The sequence below is a fragment of the Schistocerca serialis genome, chromosome 2, assembly GCF_023864345.2.
Source record: "Schistocerca serialis cubense isolate TAMUIC-IGC-003099 chromosome 2, iqSchSeri2.2, whole genome shotgun sequence".
Classification (NCBI taxonomy): domain Eukaryota; kingdom Metazoa; phylum Arthropoda; class Insecta; order Orthoptera; family Acrididae; genus Schistocerca; species Schistocerca serialis.
In genome coordinates, this window is record NC_064639.1 from 115,290,235 (window position 1) to 115,304,613 (window position 14,379).

The window sequence follows — 14,379 nt, forward strand, 5'->3', positions numbered from 1 at the left end:
ACATGGAGGTCGTCGTAGCACTATTTATGTTTCAGAAATATTTAACAAGTGGTATATGCAACGCAGAGGCATTGTGAGCCACAATATTTTTCGTCACTGTGGCAGTTGAATGTAATAAGTCCCTTTAGCTTTGTAAATAAAGAACCTATCCCAACATTTCTATACTCGTTAGAGAAATGTGGGCCTCCTCTTCCCCTTACAGCCCTCCTTCCCTCTCACAATGATCTCTCTGCGGCACTTACGACCTACGCAACCGTCCTAAACACGCCTTTTTGTGACATATGCCACTGCAAATGATACTTCGTAGCACATTATTCGCAGTTGTTCCTTGTGGGTTCTAAATTTTCTTTCAGTTCCAAGGATCTTGATGATTCCAACAGTTGTCGCAATGTGTGACTGATACATGGAGGGCGTCGTAGCTCTATTTATGTTTCAGAAATATTTAACAAGTGGTATATGCAACGCAGAGGCATTGTGAGCCTCAAAATTTTTCGTCACTGTGGAATTTGAATGTAATAAGTCCCTTTAGCCTTGTAAATAAAGAACCTATCTCAATATTTCTATACACGTTAGAGAAATGTGGGCCTCCTCCACCCCTTACAGCCCTCCTTCCCTCTCCGAATGAGCTCTCTGCGGCACTTACGACCTACGCAACAGTCCTAAACACGCGTTTTTATGACATATGCCACTGCAAATGATACTTCCTAACACATTATTCGCAGTTGTTCCTTGTGGGTTCTAAATTTTCTTTCAGTTCCAAGGATCTTGATGATTGCAAAAGTTGTCGCAATGTGTGACTGATACATGGAGGTCGTCGTAGCTCTATTTATGTTTCAGAAATATTTAACAAGTGGTATATGCAACGCAGAGTCATTGTGAGCCACAAAATTTTTCGTCACTGTGGCATTTGAATGTAATAAGTCCCTTTAGCTTTGTAAATAAGGAGCCTATCTCAACATTTCTATACTCGTTAGAGAAATGTGGGCCTCCACTTCCCCTTACAGCCCTTATTCCCTCTACGAATGAGCTCTCTGCGGCACTTACGACCTACGCAACCGTCCTAAACACGCCTTTTTATGACATATGCCACTGCAAATGATACTTCCTAACACATTATTCGCAGTTGTTCCTTGTGGGTTCTAAATTTTCTTTCAGTTCCAAGGATCTTGATGATACCAAAACTTGTCGCAATGTGTGACTGATACATGGAGGTCGTCGTAGCACTATTTATGTTTCAGAAATATTTAACAAGTGGTATATGCAACGCAGAGGCATTGTGAGCCACAAAATTTTTCGTCACTGTGGCATTTGAATGTAATAAGTCCCGTTAGCTATGTAAATAACGAACCTATCTCAACATTTCTATACTCGTTAGAGAAATGTGGGCCTCCACATCCCCTTACAGCCCTCCTTCCCTCTCCGAATGAGCTCTCTGCGGCACTTACGACCTACGCAACCGTCCTAAATACGCCTTTTTATGACATATGCCACTGCAAATGATACTTCCTAACACATTATTCGCAGATGTTCCTTGTGGGTTCTAAATTTTCTTTCAGTTCCAAGGATCTTGATGATTCCAAAACTTGTCGCAATGTGTGACTGATACATGGAGGTCGTCGTAGCACTATTTACGCTTCAGAAATATTTAATAAGTGGTATATGCAACGCAGAGGCATTGTGAGCCACAAAATTTTTCGTCACTATGGCATTTGAATGTAATAAGTCCCTTTAGCTATGTAAATAAAGAACCTATCTCAACATTTCTATACTCGTTAGAGAAAAGTGGGCCTCCTCCTCCCCTTACAGCCCTCCTTCCCTCTCCGAATGGACTCTCTGCGGCCCTTACGACCTACGCAACCGCCCTAAACACGCCTTTTTATGACATATGCCACTGCAAATGATACTTCCTAACACATTATTCGCAGTTGTTCCTTGTGGGTTCTAAATTTTCTTTCAGTTCCAAGGATCTTGATGATTCCAAAACTTGTCGCAATGTGTGACTGATACATGGAGGTCGTCGTAGCACTATTTATGTTTCAGAAATATTTAACAAGTGGTATATGCAACGCAGAGGCATTGTGAGCCGCAAAATTTTTCGTCACTGTGGCATTTGAATGTAATAAGTCCCTTTAGCTTTGTAAATAATGAACCTATCTCAACATTTCTATACTCGTTAGAGAAAAGTGGGCCTCTTCCTCCCCTTACAGCCCTCCTTCCCTCTCGGAATGGACTCTCTGCGGCACTTACGACCTACGCAACCGTCCTAAACACGCCTTTTTATGACATATGCCACTGCAAATGATACTTCCTAACACATTATTCGCAGTTGTTCCTTGTGGGTTCTAAATTTTCTTTCAGTTCCAAGGATCTTGATGATTCCAAAATTTGTCGCAATGTGTGACTGATACATGGAGGTCGTCGTAGCACTATTTATGTTTCAGAAATATTTAACAAGTGGTATTTGCAACGCAGAGGCATTGTGAGCCACAAAATTTTTCGTCACTGTGGCATTTGAATGTAATAAGTCCCTTTAGCTTTGTAAATAAAGAACCTATCTCAACATTTCTATACTCGTTAGAGAAAAGTGGGCCTCCTCCTCCCCCTACAGCCCTCCTTCCCTCTCCGAATGGACTCTCTGCGGCACTTACGACCTACGCAACCGTCGTAAACACGCCTTTTTATGACAAATGCCACTGCAAATGATACTTCCTAACACATTATTCGCAGTTGTTCCTTGTGGGTTCTAAAATATCTTTCAGTTCCAAGGATCTTGATGATTCCAACAGTTGTCGCAATGTGTGACTGATACATTGAGGTTGTCGTAGCACTATTTATGTTTCAGAAATATTTAACAAGTGGTATATGCAACGCAGTGGCATTGTGACTCACAAAATTTTTCGTCACTGTGGCGTTTGAATGTAATAAGTCCCTTTAGCTTTGTAAATAAAGAACCTATCTCAACATTTCTATACTCGTTAGAGAAATGTGGGCCTCCTCCTCCCCTTACAGCCCTCCTTCCCTCTCCGAATGAGCTCTCTGCGGCACTTACGACCTACGCAACCATCCTAAACACGCGTCTTTATGACATATGCCACTGCAAATGATACTTCCTAACACATTATTCGCAGTTGTTCCTTGTGGGTTCTAAATTATCTTTCAGTTCCCAGGATCTTGATGATTCCAACAGTTGTCGCAATGTGTGACTGATACATGGAGGTTGTCGTAGCACTATTTATGTTTCAGAAATATTTAACAAGTGGCATATGCAACGCAGTGGCATTGTGAACCACAAAATTTTTCGTCACTGTGGCATTTGAATGTAATAAGTCCCTTTAGCTTTGTAAATAAAGAACCTATCTCAACATTTCTATACTCGTTAGAGAAATGTGGGCCTCATCCTCCCCTTACAGCCCTCCTTCCCTCTCCGAATGAGCCTTCTGCGGCAATTGCGAACTTGCCACCGTCCTAAACACGCCTTTTTATGACATATGCCATTGCAAATGATACTTCCTAACACATTATTCGCAGTTGTTCCTTGTGGGTTCTAAATTTTCTTTCAGTTCCAAGGATTTTCATGACTCCAAAAGTTGTCGCAATGTGTGACTGATACATGGAGGTCGACGTAGCACTATTTATGTTTCAGAAATATTTAACAAGTGGTATATGCAACGCAGAGGCATTGTGAGCCACAAAATTTTTCGTCACTGTGGCATTTCAATGTAATAAGTCCCTTTAGCTATGTATATAAAGAACCTATCTCAACATTTCTATACTCGTTAGAGAAATATGGGCCTCCTCCACCCCTTACAGCCCGCCTTCCCACTCCGAATGAGCTCTCTGCGGCACTTACGATCTACGCAACCGTCCTAAACACGCCTTTTTATGACATATGCCACTGCAAATGATACTTCCTAACACATTATTCGCAGTTGTTCCTTGTGGGTTCTATATTTTCTTTCAGTTCCAAGGATCTTGATGATTCCAAAAGTTGTCGCAATGTGTGACTGGTACATGGAGGTCGTCGTAGCACTATTTATGTTTCAGAAATACTTAACAAGTGGTATATGCAACGCAGAGGCATTGTGAGCCACAAAATTTTTCGTCACTGTGGCATTTGAATACAATAAGTCCCTTTAGCTTTGCAAATAAAGAACCTATCTCAACATTTCTATACTCGTTAGAGAAATGTGGGCCTCCTCCTCCCCTTACAGCCCTCCTTCCCACTCCGAATGAGCTCTCTGCGGCAGTTACGACCTACGCAACCATCCTAAACCCGCGTCTTTATGACATATGCCACTGCAAATGATACTTCCTAACACATTATTCGGAGTTGTTCCTTGTGGGTTCTAAATTATCCTTCAGTTCCAAGGATCTTGATGATTCCAACAGTTGTCGCAATGTGTGACTGATACATGGAGGTTGTCGTAGCACTATTTATGTTTCAGAAATATTTAACAAGTGGTATATGCAACGCAGTGGCATTGTGACTCACGAAATTTTTCGTCATTGTGGCGTTTGAATGTAATAAGTCCCTTTAGCTTTGTAAATAAAGAACCTATCTCAACATTTCTATACTCGTTAGAGAAATGTGGGCCTCCTCCTCCCCTTACAGCCCTCCTTCCCTCTCCGAATGAGCCTTCTGCGGCAATTGCGAACTTGCCTCCGTCCTAAACACGCCTTTTTATGACATATGCCTTTGCAAATGATACTTCCTAACACATTATTAGCAGTTGTTCCTTGTGGGTTGTAAATTTTCTTTCAGTTCCGAGGATCTTGATGATTGCAAAGGTTGTCGCAATGTGTGACTGGTACATGGAGGTCGTCGTAGAACTATTTATGTTTCAGAAATATTTAACAAGTGGTATATGCAACGCAGAGGCATTGTGAGCCACAAAATTTTTCGTCAGTGTGGCATTTCAATGTAATAAGTCCCTTTAGCTATGTATATAAAGAACCTATCTCAACATTTCTATACTCGTTACAGAAATATGGGCCTCCTCCTCCCCTTACAGCCATCCATCCCTCTCCGAATGAGCTCTCTGCGGCACTTACGACCTACGCAACCGTCCTAAACACGCCTTTTTATGAAATATGCCACTGCAAATGATACTTCCTAACACATTTTTCGCAGTTGTTCCTTGTGGGTTCTAAATTTTCTTTCAGTTCCAAGGATCTTGGTGATTCCAAAAGTTGTCGCAATGTGTGACTGATACATGGAGGTCGTCGTAGCACTATTTATGTTTCAGAAATATTTAACAAGTGGTATATGCAACGCAGAGGCATTGTGAGCCGCAAAATTTTTCGTCGCTGTGGCATTTGAATGTAATAAGTCCCTTTAGCTTTGTAAATAAAGAACCTATCTCAACATTTCTATACTCGTTAGAGAAATGTGGGCCTCCACCTCCCCTTACAGCCCTCCTTCCCTCTCCGAATGAGCTCTCTGCGGCACTTACGACCTACGCAACCGGCCTAAACACGCCTTTTTATGACATATGCCACTGCAAATGAAACTTCCTAACACATTATTCGCAGTTGTTCCTTTTGGGTTCTAAAGTTTCTTTCAGTTCCAAGGATCTTGATGATTCCAAAACTTGTCGCAATGTGTGACTGATACATGGAGGTCGTCGTAGCACTATTTATGTTTCAGAAATATTTAACAAGTGGTATATGCAACGCAGAGGCATTGTGAGGCACAAAATTTTTCGTCACTGTGGCATTTGAATGTAATAAGTCCCTTTAGCTTTGTAAATAAAGAACCTATCTCAACATTTCTATACTCGTTAGAGAAAAGTGGGCCTCCTCCTCCCCTTACAGCCCTCCTTCCCTCTCCGAATGGACTCTCTGCGGCACTTACGACCTACGCAACCGCCCTAAACACGCCTTTTTATGACATATGCTACTGCAAATGATACTTCCTAACACATTATTCGCAGTTGTTCCTTGTGGGTTCTAAATTTTCTTTCAGTTCCAAGGATCTTGATGATTCCAAAACTTGTCGCAATGTGTGACTGATACATGGAGGTCGTCGTAGCACTATTTATGTTTCAGAAATATTTAACAAGTGGTATATGCAACGCAGAGGCATTGTGAGCCGCAAAATTTTTCGTCACTGTGGCATTTGAATGTAATAAGTCCCTTTAACTTTGTAAATAAAGAACCTATCTCAACATTTCTATACTCGTTAGAGAAAAGTGGGCCTCTTCCTCCCCTTACAGCCCTCCTTCCCTCTTCGAATGGACTCTCTGCGGCACTTACGACCTACGCAACCGTCCTAAACACGCCTTTTTATGACATATGCCACTGCAAATTATACTTCCTAACACATTATTCGCAGTTGTTCCTTGTGGGTTCTAAATTTTCTTTCAGTTCCAAGGATCTTGATGATTCCAAAATTTGTCGCAATGTGTGACTGATACATGGAGGTCGTCGTAGCACTATTTATGTTTCAGAAATATTTAACAAGTGGTATTTGCAACGCAGAGGCATTGTGAGCCACAAAATGTTTTGTCACTGTGGCATTTGAATGCAATAAGTCCCTTTAGCTTTGTAAATAAAGAACCTATCTCAACATTTCTATACTCGTTAGAGAAAAGTGGGCCTCCTCCTCCCCTTACAGCCCTCCTTCGTTCCCCGAATGGACTCTCTGCGGCACTTACGACCTACGCAACCGTCCTAAACACGCCTTTTTATGACAAATGCCACTGCAAATGATACTTCCTAACACATTATTCGCAGTTGTTCCTTGTGGGTTCTAAAATATCTTTCAGTTCCAAGGATCTTGATGATTCCAACAGTTGTCGCAATGTGTGACTCATACATGGAGGTTGTCGTAGCACTATTTATGTTTTAGAAATATTTAACAAGTGGTATATGCAACGCAGTGGCATTGTGACTCACAAAATTTTTCGTCACTGTGGCGTTAGAATGTAATAAGTCCCTTTAGCTTTGTAAATAAAGAACCTATCTCAACATTTCTATACTCGTTAGAGAAATGTGGGCCTCCTCCTCCCCTTACAGCCCTCCTTCCTTCTCCGAATGAGCTCTCTGCGGCACTTACGACCTACGCAACCATCCTAAACACGCGTCTTTATGACATATGCCACTGCAAATGATACTTCCTAACACATTATCCGCAGTTGTTCCTTGTGGGTTCTAAATTTTCTTTCAGTTCCCAGGATCTTGATGATTCCAACAGTTGTCGCAATGTGTGATTGATACATGGAGGTTGTCGTAGCACTATTTAAGTTTCAGAAATATTTAACAAGTGGCATATGCAACGCAGTGGCATTGTGAACCACAAAATTTTTCGTCACTGTGGCATTTGAATGTAATAAGTCCCTTTAGCTTTGTAAATAAAGAACCTATCTCAACATTTCTATACTCGTTAGAGAAATGTGGGCCTCCTCCTCCCCTTACAGCCCTCCTTCCCTCTCCGAATGAGCCTTCTGCGGCAATTGCGAACTTGTAACCGTCCTAAACACGCCTTTTTATGACATATGCTATTGCAAATGATACTTCCTAACACATTATTCGCAGTTGTTCCTTGTGGGTTCTAAATTTTCTTTCAGTTCCAAGGATCTTGATGATTCCAAAAGTTGTCGCAATGTGTGACTGATACATGGAGGTCGTCGTAGCACTATTTATGTTTCAGAAATATTTAACAAGTGGTATATGCAACGCAGAGGCATTGTGAGCCACAAAATTTTTCGTCAGTGTGGCATTTCAATGTAATAAGTCCCTTTAGCTATGTATATAAAGAACCTATCTCAACATTTCTATACTCGTTACAGAAATATGGGCCTCCTCCTCCCCTTACAGCCATCCATCCCTCTCCGAATGAGCTCTCTGCGGCACTTACGACCTACGCAACCGTCCTAAACACGCCTTTTTATGAAATATGCCACTGCAAATGATACTTCCTAACACATTTTTCGCAGTTGTTCCTTGTGGGTTCTAAATTTTCTTTCAGTTCCAAGGATCTTGGTGATTCCAAAAGTTGTCGCAATGTGTGACTGATACATGGAGGTCGTCGTAGCACTATTTATGTTTCAGAAATATTTAACAAGTGGTATATCCAACGCAGAGGCATTGTGAGCCACAAAATTTTTCGTCACTGTGGCATTTCAATGTAATAAGTCCCTTTAGCTATGTATATAAAGAACCTATCTCAACATTTTTATACTCGTTAGAGAAATGTGGGCCTCCTCCTCCCCTTACAGCCCTTCTTCCCTCTCCGAATGAACCCTCTGCGGCACTTACAACCTATGCAACCGTCCTTAACATGCCTTTTTATGACATATGCCACTGCAAATGATACTTCCTAACACATTATTCGCAGTTGTTCCTTGTGGGTTGTAAATTTTCTTTCAGTTCCAAGGATCTTGATGATTGCAAAGGTTGTCGCAATGTGTGACTGACACATGGAGGTCGTCGTAGCACTATTTATGTTTCAGAAATACTTAACAAGTGGTATATGCAACGCAGAGGCATTGTGAGCCACAAAATTTTTCGTCACTGTGGCATTTGAATGTAATAAGTCCCTTTAGCTTTGTAAATAAAGATCCTATCTCAACATTTCTATACTCGTTAGAGAAATGTGGGCCTCCTCCTCCCCTTACAGCCCTCCTTCCCACTCCGAATGAGCTCTCTGCGGCACTTACGACCTACGCAACCATCCTAAACCCGCGTCTTTATGACATATGCCACTGCAAATGATACTTCCTAACACATTATTCGCAGTTGTTCCTTGTGGGTTCTAAATTATCCTTCAGTTCCAAGGATCTTGATGATTCCAACAGTTGTCGCAATGTGTGACTGATACATGGAGGTTGTCGTAGCACTATTTATGTTTCAGAAATATTTAACAAGTGGTATATGCAACGCAGTGGCATTGTGAGCCACAAAATTTTTCGTCACTGTGGCGTTTGAATGTAATAAGTCCCTTTAGCTTTGTAAATAAAGAACCTATCTCAACATATCTATACTCGTTAGAGAAATGTGGGCCTCCTCCCCTTACAGCCCTCCTTCCCTCTCCGAATGAGCCTTCTGCGGCAATTGCGAACTTGCCACCGTCCTAAACACGCCTTTTTATGACATATGCCATTGCAAATGATACTTCCTAACACATTATTCGCAGTTGTTCCTTGTGGGTTGTAAATTTTCTTTCAGTTCCAAGGATCTTGATGATTGCAAAGGTTGTCGCAATGTGTGACTGATACATGGAGGTCGTCGTAGCACTATTTATGTTTCAGAAATACTTAACAAGTGGTATATGCAACGCAGAGGCATTGTGAGCCACAAAATTTTTCGTCACTGTGGCGTTTGAATACAATAAGTCCCTTTAGCTTTGTAAATAAAGAACCTATCTCAACATTTCTATACTCGGTTGAGAATTGTGGGCCTCCTCCTCCCCTTACAGCCCTCCTTCCCACTCCGAATGAGCTTTCTGCGGCACTTACGACCTACGCAACCATCCTAAACCCGCGTCTTTATGACATATGCCACTGCAAATGATACTTCCTAACACATTATTCGCAGTTGTTCCTTGTGGGTTCTAAATTATCCTTCAGTTCCAAGGATCTTGATGATTCCAACAGTTGTCGCAATGTGTGACTGATACATGGAGGTTGTCGTAGCACTATTTATGTTTCAGAAATATTTAACAAGTGGTATATGCAACGCAGTGGCATTGTGACTCACAAAATTTTTCGTCACTGTGGCGTTTGAATGTAATAAGTCCCGTTAGCTTTGTAAATAAAGAACCTATCTCAACATTTCTATACTCGTTAGAGAAATGTGGGCCTCCTCCTCCCCTTACAGCCCTCCTTCCCTCTCCGAATCAGCCTTCTGCGGCAATTGCGAACTTGCCACCGTCCTAAACACGCCTTTTTATGACATATGCCATTGCAAATGATACTTCCTAACACATTATTCGCAGTTGTTCCTTGTGGGTTGTAAATTTTCTTTCAGTTCCAAGGATCTTGATGATTGCAAAGGTTGTCGCAATGTGTGACTGATACATGGAGGTCGTCGTAGCACTATTTATGTTTCAGAAATATTTAACAAGTGGTATATGCAACGCAGAGGCATTGTGAGCCACAAAATTTTTCGTCAGTGTGGCATTTGAATGTAATAAGTCCCTTTAGCTATGTATATAAAGAACCTATCTCAACATTTCTATACTCGTTAGAGAAATATGGGCCTCCTCCTCCCCTTACAGCCATCCATCCCTCTCCGAATGAGCTCTCTGCGGCACTTACGACCTACGCAACCATCCTAAACACGCGTCTTTATGACATATGCCACTGCAAATGATACTTCCTAACACATTATTCGCAGTTGTTCCTTGTGGGTTCTAAATTTTCTTTCAGTTCCAAGGATTTTCATGACTCCAAAAGTTGTCGCAATGTGTGACTGATACATGGAGGTCGACGTAGCACTATTTATGTTTCAGAAATATTTAACAAGTGGTATATGCAACGCAGAGACATTGTGAGCCACAAAATTTTTCGTCACTGTGGCATTTGAATGTAATAAGTCCCTTTAGCTTTGTAAATAAAGAACCTATCTCAACATTTCTATACTCGTTAGAGAAATGTGGGCCTCCTCCTCCCCTTACAGCCCTCCTTCCCTCTCCGAATGAACCTTCTGCGGCAATTGCGAACTTGTAACCGTCCTAAACACGCCTTTTTATGACATATGCCATTGCAAATGATACTTCCTAACACATTATTCGCAGTTGTTCCTTGTGGGTTCTAAATTTTCTTTCAGTTCCAAGGATTTTCATGACTCCAAAAGTTGTCGCAATGTGTGACTGGTACATGGAGGTCGACGTAGCACTATTTATGTTTCAGAAATATTTAACAAGTGGTATATGCAACGCAGAGGCATTGTGAGCCACAAAATTTTTCGTCACTGTGCCATTTGAATGTAATAAGTCCCTTTAGCTTTGTAAATAAAGAACCTACTCAACATTTCTATACTCGTTGGAGAAATGTGGGCCTCCTCCTCCCCTTACAGCCCTTCTTCCCTCTCCGAATGAACCCTCTGCGGCACTTACAACCTATGCAACCGTCCTTAACATGCCTTTTTATGACATATGCCACTGCAAATGATACTTCCTAACACATTATTCGCAGTTGTTCCTTGTGGGTTCTAAATTTTCTTTCAGTTCCAAGGATCTTGATGATTCCAAAAGTTGTCGCAATGTGTGACTGATACATGGAGGTCGTCGTAGCACTATTTATGTTTCAGAAATATTTAACAAGTGGTATATGCAACGCAGAGGCATTGTGAGGCACAAAATTTTTCGTCACTGTGGCATTTGAATACAATAAGTCCCTTTAGCTTTGTAAATAAAGAACCTATCTTAACATTTCTATACTCGTTAGAGAAATGTGGGTCTCCTCCTCCCCTTACAGCCCTCCTTCCCACTTTGAATGAGCTCTCTGCGGCACTTACGACCTACGCAACCATCCTAAACCCGCGTCTTTATGACATTTGCCACTGCAAATGATACTTCCTAACACATTATTCGCAGTTGTTCCTTGTGGGTTCTAAATTATCCTTCAGTTCCAAGGATCTTGATGATTCCAACAGTTGTCGCAATGTGTGACTGATACATGGAGGTTGTCGTAGCACTATTTATGTTTCAGAAATATTTAACAAGTGGTATATGCAACGCAGTGGCATTGTGACTCACAAAATTTTTCGTCACTGTGGCGCTTGAATGTAATAAGTCCCGTTAGCTTTGTAAATAAAGAACATATCTCAACATTTCTATACTCGTTAGAGAAATGTGGGCCTCCTCCTCCCCTTACAGCCCCCCTTCCCTCTCCGAATGAGCACTATGCGGCACTTACGACAAACGCAACCATCCTAAACACGCGTCTTTATGACATATGCCACTGCAAATGATACTTCCTAACACATTATTCGCAGTTGTTCCTTGTGGGTTCTAAATTATCTTTCAGTTCCCAGGATCTTGATGATTCCAACAGTTGTCGCAATGTGTGACTGATACATGGAGGTTGTCGTAGCACTATTTATGTTTCAGAAATATTTAACAAGTGGTATATGCAACGCAGTGGCATTGTGACCCACAAAATTTTTCGTCACTGTGGCATTTGAATGTAATAAGTCCCTTTAGCTTTGTAAATAAAGAACCTATCTCAACATTTCTAAACTCGTTAGAGAAATGTGGGCCTCCTCCTCCCCTTACAGCCCTCCTTCCCTCTCCGAATGAGCCTTCTGCGGCAATTGCGAACTTGCCACCGTCCTAAACACGCCTTTTTATGACATATGCCATTGCAAATGATACTTCCTAACACATTATTCGCAGTTGTTCCTTGTGGGTTGTAAATTTTCTTTCAGTTCCAAGGATCTTGATGATTGCAAAGGTTGTCGCAATGTGTGACTGATACATGGAGGTCATCGTAGCACTATTTATGTTTCAGAAATATTTAACAAGTGGTATATGCAACGCAGAGGCATTGTGAGACACAAAATTTTTCGTCAGTGTGGCATTTGAATGTAATAAGTCCCTTTAGCTATGTATATAAAGAACCTATCTCAACATTTCTATACTCGTTACAGAAATATGGGCCTCCTCCTCCCCTTACAGCCATCCATCCCTGTCCGAATGAGCTGTCTGCGGCACTTACGACCTACGCAACCATCCTAAACACGCCTTTTTATGAAATATGCCACTGCAAATGATACTTCCTAACACATTTTTCGCAGTTGTTCCTTGTGGGTTCTAAATTTTCTTTCAGTTCCAAGGATCTTGGTGATTCCAAAAGTTGTCGCAATGTGTGACTGATACATGGAGGTCGTCGTAGCACTATTTATGTTTCAGAAATATTTAACAAGTGGTATATCCAACGCAGAGGCATTGTGAGCCACAAAATTTTTCGTCACTGTGGCATTTCAATGTAATAAGTCCCTTTAGCTATGTATATAAAGAACCTATCTCAACATTTCTATACTCGTTAGAGAAATGTGGGCCTCCTCCTCCCCTTACAGCCCGCCTTCCCTCTCCGAATGTGCTCTCTGCGGCACTTACGACCTACGCAACCGTCCTAAACAAGCCTCTTTGTGACATATGCCATTGCAAACGATACTTCCTAACACATTATTCGCAGTTGTTCCTTGTGGGTTCTAAATTTTCTTTCAGTTCCAAGGATCTTGATGATTCCAACAGTTGTCGCAATGTGTGACTGATACATGGAGGTTGTCGTAGCACTATTTATGTTTCAGAAATATTTAACAAGTGGTATATGCAACGCAGTGGCATTGTGACCCACAAAATTTTTCGTCACTGTGGCATTTGAATGTAATAAGTCCCTTTAGCTTTGTAAATAAAGAACCTATCTCAACATTTCTATACTCGTTAGAGAAATGTGGGCCTCCTCCTCCCCTTACAGCCCTCCTTCCCTCTCCGAATGAGCTCTCTGCGGCACGTACAACCTACGCAACCATCCTAAACACGCGTCTTTATGACATATGCCACTGCAAATGATACTTCCTAACACATTATTCGCAGTTGTTCCTTGTGGGTTCTAAATTATCTTTCAGTTCCAAGGATCTTGATGATTGCAAAAGTTGTCGCAATGTGTGACTGATACATGGAGGTCGACGAAACACTATTTATGTTTCAGAAATATTTAACAAGTGGTATATGCAACGCAGAGGCACTGTGAGCCACAAAATTTTTCGTCACTGTAGCATTTAAATGTAATAAGTCCCTTTAGCATTGTAAATAAAGTACCTGTCTCAACATTTCTATACTCTTTAGAGAAATGTGGGCCTCCTCCTCCCCTTACAGCCCTCCTTCCCTCTCCGAATGAGCTCTCTGCGGCACTTACAACCTACGCAACCATCCTAAACACGCGTCTTTACGACATATGCCACTGCAAATGATACTTCCTAACACATTATTCGCAGTTGTTCCTTGCGGGTTCTAAATTATCTTTCACTTCCAAGGATCTTGATGATTGCAAAAGTTGTCGTAATGTGTGACTGATACATGGAGGTCGACGTAACACTATTTATGTTTCAGAAATATTTAACAAGTGGTATATGCAACGCAGAGGCATTGTGAGCCACAAAATTTTTCGTCACTGTGGCATTTCAATGTAATAAGTCCCTTTAGCTATGTATATAAAGAACCTATCTCAACATATCTATACTCGTTAGAGAAGTATGGGCCTCCTCCTCCCCTTACAGCCCGCCTTCCCTCTCCGAATGAGCTCTCTGCGGCACTTACGACCTACGCAACCGTCCTAAACACGCCTTTTTATGACATATGCCACTGCAAAAGATACTTCTTAACACATTATTCGCAGTTGTACCTTGTGGGTTCTATATTTTCTTTCAGTT